This window comes from Artemia sp. Qi Xiang Cuo, chromosome 1 (assembly GCF_049724085.1).
Source record: "Artemia sp. Qi Xiang Cuo chromosome 1, ASM4972408v1, whole genome shotgun sequence".
Classification (NCBI taxonomy): Eukaryota; Metazoa; Arthropoda; class Branchiopoda; order Anostraca; family Artemiidae; genus Artemia; species Artemia sp. Qi Xiang Cuo.
The window spans coordinates 68,057,322-68,068,978 of NC_142794.1; the positions used below are offsets into that span (position 1 = coordinate 68,057,322).

An 11,657-nucleotide genomic window follows, 5' to 3' on the forward strand; every position below is an offset into this window, starting at 1 on the left:
GTCTTTAAAGACTTTTGTCCATCTACAGCACTTTTTTTTTGTACAACACTTTTCGGTACAACATCTTTGTACATCACTTTTCCGTATAACATCTGTGACAACACTTTTCTTTAAAATAACACTATCTATACAACAGTAAAAAATACACTTTGAACCTGAACTAGCACAGTGGACCATTCTGAATTTAAAAATGGGGTCCCCCCCCCCCGGGACCACGGGGCCGCAGGCCGGCCGGCCGCGGGCGGGACCCCCCCCCGGGGCCGCCGAGGGAAGGGATCCCCCCCGGGGGCCGCGGGGTGAAAAAGAATAGTTGCCATCACTGCTATGGGTTAGTTGAGGTTGGGTTAGTGGTGGTGGTTAGTGCTTGGGTTAGATGAGGTTGAGTTAAGGTGGTTAGATTGGGTCAGGTTAGTTAATTTATGTACAGGTTGGAGCATTTAATTTATGAGAGGTTGAGTGGTGGTGGTTAGCGGTTAGTCAGATTCGGTTAATTTATCCAGACCAAGTTGATTGCGATAGTCAATGCATTCAACTCGGTCTGAAATACGGTAGTGACCATGAGGTAGGACAGTCACACCATTCTCGAGCACATAGACCTTGTCGGATATACACGACATTGCATTCTTTTCCACTCTCACAGTACAATTTCTATACTGTAGAGAGTGAATTGCAAGCACTTGTGCTCTTGGCACTAGGCTACTTTCCACACAGTCTCTGTATTCGCTCTTATTGAAATTCATCTTTACAAAATGTGTAGGCACCCCTTAACACGCCTTCTTTTCATCCCCACTATGAGTTTCCACGCAATAAACTTTGGGACCCGGGAACACCCCCCTGGATATCAAATCACTCCCTGTCTCTGATTTTAATTTTAATAGTTGGTTGGGGGCTTGACGTTTCACCAACTCGGGGTAGAGAGATGGATACCAGTTGGTGAATTCCATCCACGAGCTGATGTGCACCCCCTTTTGCAAATCACCCAATAAATCCAATTCAGTCCCATTTACCTTTAACAGCAGAGATTCTGTATCACCATAGTAAACTTGAACCTCCCCCTCCCGTGGCCATTGCACCTTGCACACATTGTAAAAGAACGACAACATGAGCTTTTTGGAAATTTCTAATACTGAACTGCCGCCTGCAATATTCTTGTTCAGTACCACATTTCGCTTTCGCCTGTGTAGAAGAACCATGCCAGTCTCTATGCTCGTGAATGATGTAAAATTGGGGTTGGCAATAATTCGGGCACACTCTAGAGGGTCAGTCACGACGTCGCAGCGAGATCTATTACGAACGCTTTTACACATTTTGCCAAACGCTGAATTTAGAATGAGCTTATACATTTCCTTCTCCAACTTTGAATTTGCCCTAGAGCGTTTATCGACAAAGTTGTCGATAAATGTTTTCAAATAAGGTCACTGATTAAACTGCAGGACCCTATGTATTTTGGTGATTTTGAAACCATTGTTCACCATCCAGTGCAAAAGCACATGGTGAACAACGATATTCTCCATAGGGTCTAAATCAGCAATCAGATTCTGTTTGGAGGGAGTCCAATGCATCCCCATATCCTCAACCAATGATTGATTATAGGGGCTCAGCGAGTCCCTGCTCACGGGTCGATTGATGCAAGGAAAAATCCAATCGTTGACGGAGTACTGAAGCACCAGTGGAATGTGACTATCACCTTTAAAAAACCATCCTTGCGAACCATTGTCCTCGACGGTGTTAATGTCGGGGAACTCACAAGGATTCTCAAGCCATTGATAGTTCCCACACATCAATGAGTAGTGAGACATTACCGAGGGGTACAACGAGTTCATGTACAAAAACACTGCCTTTGAAATTACAACAGTGCTTGGACCATTAGGATTGATTGATAAGATGTGGTCCCCATGAAAAACGGCTCCAAACCGTATAGAATGCTATAAAAAAAGATGTTCATCTTTGTCAGTGAGTGTGCCCCTGTCCTCCATGCTAATTTTTTAAATCAAATCAATCACAAAATGGGGTTTAGAAAAATATTAACGTTTATCTAACCCGAACTCTGAATAGATTTGGTCTGTATTCTTACAGACTATATCCAACAGAGTTAGAAAGTCACTGGCCAAGTACAGTCTACAATAATCCCACCCATTTTTACAATCCCCCTTGGACCACACCTTCTTGGCCAACTCATACTCCTCGGCTGTGCATTCACTGTTGGTCAGTGAATTGTAAAAAGCTTCAATTGGAGGTAGTTTCTCTTCACTTAAGCGTGCGCCAGAACAGTAATAATAGTATGTGTATATACCTTTGCAGGTCAACAGGTCATACATTTCACTGTCTGGAAAGTGCTGTTTAAGCAAGGGAAAGCTATCAAAATTTTCGTTTTTTGGCACTTGAATCAATTGACTCAATGCCTTGGGGAAAAAACTAAAGGAATCTAAAAACCTGATTTTATTCCAACCCGTATGCCCATTATTCACTGCCTGCCATTTCAGCTCGAGAAGCAATAACTTCTCAGCTGATTTGGAAATAATGTTATAGGTAAAAGAACTATTTAACCATGGAAAATCTACTCCCCCTCCCACCCGATGCATCTGTGCCAGTGCCGGTCCTATAAATTTTAAGTCATAATTGGAGTTATGAATAAAAAAAGGTATAAAAAACTGTTGGCTAACATTTAAATTACACGATTGATGCGCAACCCCCCTAAAATTACTCCCCCCGAGGAGATTTCCTGCCCCAAGTGATCATGATCTCTGACTGTCCCCCGCCCCCCACGTGTCCCGGTAGTCCCCGTATGCCCCTCTACAAACTCTGACGTACATACCCAACAGCATTTTTTAATTTTAATAGCGAGACGATCCTCAGCAAACAGCACCATTGGATAATGGGTATTTCTCAAACAAGAAATAGCACCATTAGCCGTGCCAATCAGTTTAGTCAATGCCTTGACCATGCACTCGGTCCCAGCCTATGTTTCTACTATTTTTAACAAATGCATGGTGTTAGAACTGTCTCTTTGCGCGTGGGCGTAGGACACTGCAATGGCCTGGTGTTCTTCGACTCTGTTTGGATAATGTGGGTCGTTCATCTCCACCAGCTTAGCCTCACAGTCCAAAGATATTTTGTTGCACTGGAGAAGGGTGTTTTGAAAATTTTTGAAACGTAGAATTGACCTATCCCCTGAAACCGTTTCCACTGTCTGATATCCATGCTGTCTACAATGCTTCATATGATCCCATAGTTTCATATCACTACGAACTCTAGAGAGGCATGTTGTACAGTAGAAATATTCCCCCTAAGCTTATCCTCCCCCAGAACTCTACTAATGTCAGTGATAGGGTTAAAATGGCCGATTGTGTTTGGTTGACTAGGCGGCGTGTAAAGCAACCAAACCCAGTGTTTAACCAAATTAATTGAGGGGCCCCTGACTGGGTAGACCACCCCCTTCTTTTTTGAACGAGTCCCATCTTCAAATTCTGTTTCGTACAGTACCATAGTAACGCCAATATTTAAGTGGGCATTAGCCCGTTCAAAACTATCAACAGATCTTAGCGTCACTGGGTATTTTCGCTCTAAACAAGAAAAATCTACAATGGGGAAATGGGGCCCGTCCTTCCCATATATAGCCCAATTGTCTAAATTCTTCTTCGTAGCGTCATCTGCTAGAGGCTGAAAGGCTGATATGAGGAAAGCATACCTAAAACATTTTTAACCTGTTTCAAAACAAATCATCTGGACACCACGACAACCTACTCGATCTGGATTATATTTTACAACTGTCTCCCTTTCATACCCCCCACCTGCCCCCCCTCTTAAAATAAAATATTTCTTAATTTTACATATATTAACACTTACATTTTCAACAAAAAGAACTAAAGAGCCACTACCATTTTCATTAAAGTTCTCGAGAGGTTTTATAATTTGATCGACCCAATCCATGAAAACACTCGCAAAGTTTTCCAAATTTGGATAAACCAAACGCATCTCGGACTGTGCAAACTGATAGTAAACCTCGCTTTTTCTCTCATTTAAATAAAAAACCTTTGGAACAATGGAGACCCTAATTGAATCTATCCCTCCCCACAATTGAATTTTATTCTCCAGAAGTGCACGAATTTTATATACATATGAATGCACAATGTATACAGGGTCATAAACAAATTTCCCCCCCATCAGTGTATTAAAAGGGTCTCCAAACGTCGCAGTGTAAACAACTATATTATTTAAAATTCGGTTGGACAGCTGAAAGTCTGGGAGAGTTGTACCCCCCTCCCCCGCGTGTGTTTTACCCCCACCCCCACGGTTTTGAATAATAGGGCGATGGGAAGGCGATTCATTCGGTTGCAGAGGGGACATGTTCATGCTCTCTGATGGGGAAGGGTTTTCCCTAAAGTCGCCAATAAAATCATCCAAAATCTGAATAGTATTTGAGCTTAGCAATTATAAGTCTGAATCTTAATTATCTACATGTCACTGCTCATCTGTGCTATTATCAACATTTAAAAAAAAAATCCCTTAAACGGTCATCACTGTTAAAGATTATTTCTATGGAATGAGCATGCAATTCATTGATAGCCAATGCTTCATTGTTTTAACTCCCCTTATGTGTGGCCTCTTCTTCTCCTACTGAAGAGCAGGGGGAGATGGTGAGTTTGGAACCAGGACAATCTATAAATGAAAAAAAAGCTTATTTTCAAAGTGTTCAAATCAGCCCCGTCTGTTTAAAGTTTTGATTATTATTTACTTATTTTTAAAAACGTGCTTAGTAGTAGTAGTAGTAGTAGTAGTAGTAGCAGCATGTACATATTAGATTTTGTTTAATTCACTGTTCCCCTCAATTATCGATGTTCTTAAATTACAATTTTCAAACTTAATATAATATATATAAAATCTAAAACGTCGCTGTAAATATAATTTAAAATTTTATCTTTTTCAAAAAACCTACCCCCGGCCAAAGGCCCCATATTAAACCCCCCCCCCCCCGCTTCATGTCACACAGCTATTTTCTCGGGTGCTTCCCGCCCTGCGCATTGGGTCCACCGACACGGTCTTGAATCCCCGCTCACCCACCATTAAAAGACGATATTTACCAACTAAAACATGACATAGTATTTTTCGTTTTTTTTCAAACATTTCCTCCAAATAAAATTTCATATTAATAATCTTTATCTGCTTTGGAAAAAAAACATGATTTGAAAAGGATAGCCATCTCCTGTCATGATACACAACTCAATCATATATAAAGTTTTTTTTTTTATAATATTTGTATAGCCAAGGTGAACAATTAGTTTATAACGCAATATAAATTATCAAACCTTACAATGACCTGAATATATCGTCTTGTTTTGATTCGCTAATCTAATTTAGCAAAAGGGTGAATGCATGCACTTGACGTGATTCAAAATGGGGAACATTATATTTCCGTTGGGGAGAAAAAATCTTTCAATATTCCCGCTGAGATATACTTTTACGCAGTGATCGAAAATATTGCATGTAGAAAAGGCCTATAAAAGTTGGATGAAATTGATAGATATTTCTATATGATAGGTAGGAAAAAATGCTTACATTTGCAAAATTCGTCTGGGCTTGGGTGCCCGAAGGTCCGGGTAGTGCATGCTGGATGGTAACCTCCTGACCTATCGATGATGGGGCAGCTATTAGAGGTACATGGAGAGCGGATGGGCAAGCAATGTCACAGTCTAATACGGCTTGGGTAGGCACCACTTGTTTAGGAGGCTTCGGCCATCTACCATACTGCACAACTGTAACCTTCGCAGGGGGCGCATTATTAACCCTCGCTTTCTTAGCGGGTGGAGGCGATTGGCATTCTTCACAATTGGCCTTGAAAAGAAGAGAAAAAGTTAGTATTGAAATAATTTGCCCCTTTTTTACAGAAAGAAAGTTAGCATGACCATCCATGTAATTTTGTTTAGACAAAACATTTATCACCAAGAAAGAACAACGTAAAAAAAATTAGTGAAATATACTAATTGCATCCTTTTTGAATCTGAGAAAGAAAAATTATGGCTCACTGAGTCGTTAAAAATTAAGTATATAAAGGTGAGACGAATTTATTATTTTTATATATTTATGCTCTCTTCTGGTTTTAATATTCCTTGAGCATGACTTGTTCGATTCATTTAAAGTATTAAATGTATTTTTTATATTTACATATCCTTTTTCGATAGTTTGCATTTATCCCACACCCAGAAAAAAAACAGCCCAAATACAATACCCATTACGTCCCATAGCCCAGAGACACAACCTTGGCTAATACCCCTTCCCCCCACCGACGGATATGGTAAAAAGGCGATTAATTTTAAGCATAATAAAGCAATGTATCTTTTTCTTAAACTCATTCCCCTTACAGCTCATGCGAAGACACAGTTTGTTTTCACCTTACAATGGAGGTGTTAGACTTGAGGCCTTGTCGAACCCTCCCCAACCCCCCCCCACCTTTCACTAATGTTCTAAAAATATTGTTAGGCATTAATTTTGTAAATAACTAATTTCCAAGCTTCCATAACACATAGAATTACAAAAACCCTGTAAGCACACACGGTTGATTAACAATAATCCCTCTTTTCACGCGAAACTGTTTTTAATACGATTGAAAAAACTAATCTTCTCAGAGAAACCTTTTGGTTAAGCCACTATCCAAATTCTTTTATATTTAGGACCGCCGGATGTCCTTTAAAGGTTGTCAGTAATTATCAGCTTTTAAATCGTTGCGAGAAATTTGTAAGTCAAGCAATAGCCGTGAAAATAAGCGGTGAAGCCATATTAAGGGGTTGACAGAAAGTTGACAGTTGCTTTTAGATAAGATACGGAATTTATAAAAAACAGAATTATGGTCTTAAACAGAAAGGGAATGAAGGATGGGGTTTAATTAACGAAAAAAGAGCTTATTGTACTCTTTTTATTTCTTAAAACCCTCATATAGGGGCATGGTGATAGGGGGGGGCTCGGACCCGAATACAGTTGAGGATAACTACGGAAAACAATTTTATTTGAAAATAAAAAATTAAAAAAGAACTTACATTGCAAATTGTGGCTGCCAATGCTTCAAGTTCATCAATAATTTCATGTGTTCTATCCATTGTGTTCTGGAACTTTCTGACAATTTAATCACATTGCATGCCCGTTATATGCGAAATCTCAAGGGCGAATTGTTATGTAACGGGGAAATCATATGTAAGCACGTCTCTGATTGGCTGAGAAGGAGGATGTATCCGACTCGCTGATTGGCTGTGAAGGATGCATGTACTTCCGGTTTTCTATTCCAAGATACCTTGACATTCACCCCTAACCTGCACTTGTCCAAAACAACAATAATAAATAAATCCCTCAGTCCTAAAGATTAAAGAAACCATAATGTTTCTTAATTCCCCCACTCGTGAATCAATAATTTCCCCTAGCGATTATGTAAATCAAGTTTACAGGCTAGGTTCACCTAAAGATCAAAGAAACCATAATGTTTCTTAATTCCCCCCTCGTGAATCAATAATTTCCCCTAGCGATTATGTAAATCCAAGTGAGAAAATTCCTGTTTTTTAATTCTCACTGAGAAAAACATAAAACAGACATGAATTGCTGTTGACATACATAAATGTGACAAAGTTCCTGTTTTTTCATTCTCACTGACAAAAACCATTAAATCGACCAACACACATAACCATCCAAGAAAACATCCATAAATGTGACAAAATTCCTGTTTTTTCATTTTCATTGACAAAAACCATAAACCACGTGGTTCTATGCCCATATATGGTGTTAAAAAAATTTGTAGGTGGCAGCAGGGGTGAGGGGTGGGGCTCAATAAGGCCATTCTACTGTCATCTATTCAAACACGTGAACAACCCCTTAGGTCTCAAAGGGTGTCTGCAAGAAATGCATTAATTAAAATCCGAAATCAAATTACATAGTTCTCCAACTTATTTAATTGCTGGTTCGTTTTGTTTTTCGAGTTTATGAATTGGTTCCTTCTCTTTGTCAGTTGTTCGCTAGTATCCGTCGATGGCAGTTCATATTTTTTGGGATTTTGTGCAAATCGCGGATATTGGCGAATAACTCGCTTTTATGGTTGTTAGGTAGTTGGTTTTAATTCTTTTAATTTTTGGCTTTTATTGATACATCGTTTCGTTTCGCGCTGAAGAAGAGAGGCGTTTGTCCTCTCGAAATATTCGCTTTGTTTTTTCAGTATCTTCATTTGGCCTATAAAAAACCCATTTTTGCTCGTTTTTCTTTCTTTATGTTATGTAAGGCCAATGTGGTTTAAGAAATTATTTTTATTTAACCTAGATTTAATACACTTTCAAGCTTGTTTTGACTAGCGACCTAATGAAAAATCGAAAGAATTGTAAGTTCCCTAGCTGTGCCTACGTAATATTATTTGTGTGTCTTTTAAATTCTGACAAAAAAGATTTTTTTTTTTTTAATTTTCTCGTCTCTGTTCATTTTTAGCTATGTTTGTTGAAAAGGCTATCATTTGAATGAAATTAAAAGGAGAGAAATCTGTCAGAAAAAATGGTATACGAATTATTGGTGGTTCCAACCCTCCAGTGCTCCTTGTCACTTTGATCTAGAAAAGTTCACTAGAAAATCCATCAAAATGTATCTATAAACCTACTTTACGAATCTTCAACCAGTCATACTGTATTTACTTTCAACTCACCGTAAAAAAAAAGAAAAAAAAACTTATGCATTAGAACATGTGGCAAAACTACGCGACGGAAATTGTGAGGAAAGATGTTCATAAGATTTTATTTGTAATTATGAGCAAGAATGTATCCAGTATTTCTGTTTGGAGGTGGGAGGTAACAAAAACTTTAAAAAATATACCAAAATTCCCTGGATACAGCCTTGCTTATATAAGACTCGAGTTTCTGTTGTTACGATTGCACGAAGTGTAAGGCCTTAATAGTGAAAAAAAAAATGTGTCAAAACGACACTACAAAACTAATTAAGCAACACCTATAAAATACTACCATCGCTTTCTTCACTTCTTGTTACGACATCTACTTTTTATTTACCAGATTAAATAGGTCTACACATAAAAATTTTCTTTGACCTCTCTACATTTACATTTACAATTAAACAAAATAGAAACTAAATTCGCTGCTCTTATTTTAGAACTATCTGCTGAACTTTACGACAAAAAGTCGACGACCTGAACTGCTTCTCATAATAAGAATGAAAATTATGGCCTAGAAACCTAGTTTTTGTAGCTTCAACCCTCCCCCTCCCCCCAAACACTCGTATTAATTTTACTTACCCGTCAAAATATTATGTGAAGCTATGCATATTCTGGTAAAATATTATATAAAAAAATACATTAGAATATATAAGGCAAAAGAAAAAAAACTATGTGGAATAAATCGTTAATATCACTAAGCAGAAGGTCATAAATCAAGGTCTAGTTTTTTTTTTTTAATTTACACTACAAAATAAAATGAATGATAGTTGCATGCCTAGAAAAAGTGTTATTTGTTAAGAGACTGCAATCCCCTACCCCTCTTCTTGCGACAAATAATATTTTACTTCCAATCTTTACCCCTTATTATCAAAATAAATTTCTTTTAGGATTAAGTGTGATATATGTAAAAGATTTTTATGTTTTGAAGGTTCAATCGCACCCCATACCCCCTCATTTTTTTAATCTTTATTTTCTAAATATCAGAGTAGTATTCTTATCCCTGTAAAATTTTATTTAAAAATATTAGCAAAAACATACAAAGCAAAAGTAAAAAAAAAAATTACATTCCATAAATCGTTATTAATTACTTTATTTTCACGTACGATAGTAGGCCCATCCCTGGATCTGCCAGTGACTAAGTAGAAGGTTATAGATCAAAGTCCATTTTTTAAGATTTACGCTACAGAATTGAATGAATTATGGTTGTATGCCTAGAAATTGCGCTATTTGTTAGGGGGCTACAATCCCCTGCCTTTCTCTTTGCGACAAAAAATTTGTATCTTCCTTGATTTATCCTACATTTCGAAACATTTTTTCTACTAGGAACGAAGTGCGATAAAAATTGAAGGGTCATAAGTCACATGCTTTTTTATAAGGCACATTCAGTGTGTTTTAATTTGAAAGTCTCTAGGTGAATAGAATTAAAAAAGAAAGAAAACCATTAAAAATAAACTTAAACACAAAATGTGTATTTGTGCACATTAACCATCCAGCGCAGGTAACCATTTCTGCTGCAGGCTCTTCTGGAAGAGATGTTTCGTTCAAGTCGAGTAAACGTTTTGGAAGTCGTGGTCTTCCAAGCTTTTTGTATATTTGCTTTAGTTTTTCCCTGTACTTCTGTACAGTAACCAAGCCAATGCCTCTTTTATTACGCTTCTTTACCATCTTTCACCATCTTTCAACAAGGCCAATTTCTTTAATTGCCTTTCTCTTCTTTCAAAATCTTTGATCGCAACCTAATTTGACGGAGCATTCCTATTTGCATAATATGTTGAAACATTCCCCTTTGATGTCAGTCGATACAAGTTGAAACCTGAACGTTTATCACCTGCACACCGGTAATTATGCCCGCCTATTGAAACTAAATATGCAACAGTTCAGGAGTTACTAATAAAAAACTGATGGTAACACCTTTCAAATAAATTGATGAAAATGTCTTTTTTGAACTAATTAGGAAAAAAACTTAAAAATCAAGTTGTTCCTTTTAAAATCCTCTACAAGTTCGTGTTAATTTATTAAACTTGTATTTACCGTTTCCTCATACAATTTGAAATGGAATTTGCACGAAAAAGTCTAATTTAGAAAGCCAAGTAAAAAATATTAAAAAAATAGCAAACTCAGATTATATTGCTAGATCAGGGGAACAGATAGAAACCAAAATGGATGCCTTAATGCGTGTGTTGTCCCCATACAAGCTAAAAATATTTAACATAGAAGAGATAGCCGGGATTGTTTCTATTCTGTTCCTCTTGTAATACACTACTGAAGTGTGTATAAATAATTCTAAAAGTTTGCCGAAAACCGAGATCGAACCAAGGACCTTTAGATCTTCAGTCTAACGCTCTCCCAACTGAGCTATTTCGGCTTAAACAGTACTTCATTTATCAAGGAATAACGTGCGACTAATGTGCTCATTACTAGTTTCGTCTTTGAAAAACCAGCAATAAAAGTGGGTACAAGGGCATTAAACGTACTCTTTTATACACTGTATATGGAATGTCAAACGGGAGATGCTACAGATACGGGGCAGATACCCACCAGACTGGTTATTTCAAGATACCGCTATTAAGAATTGGAATGCAAAGAGTAGTTTTCATTGCGTTTACGACGTTTAAACTGTTGTTTTTAGGGGTTTAGGGGGGAAGGTACATAGGTTAGGTTAGGTTGCGTATTTAATATATGGTATGCTTTACCCCCCACCCCACCCCCTAATGTGCAAATATATAGCCCAAATTTGTTTCTGAACTATTAAATAGCCATCCTATTTTATTTTAGTCCATTAGCATTAACCAAACTTGACTTCTTTAGCAGTATATAAAAGAGTACGTTTAATGCACCAGTACCTAAAAGTGTAGGTAATTTGCAATGCCGGGGTTCGAATTAGTACACGTGGTAAATTTTTGGCAGTTCGTATTATTGACTTAGGCATAAAATGAACATACCACTCGATGCCTTTATTTATGCTCTTTGC

At 37.6% G+C, this 11,657-nt stretch overlaps 1 non-coding gene across 1 annotated transcript; it reads right to left on the bottom strand.

Moving 5' to 3' along the window:
• Positions 1-10,978: 10,978 nt before the first annotated feature.
• TRNAF-GAA (transfer RNA phenylalanine (anticodon GAA)) lies at positions 10,979-11,051 on the bottom strand. Its single transcript has one exon. It is a non-coding gene; the product is annotated as a tRNA-Phe (tRNA).
• Positions 11,052-11,657: the final 606 nt, after the last annotated feature.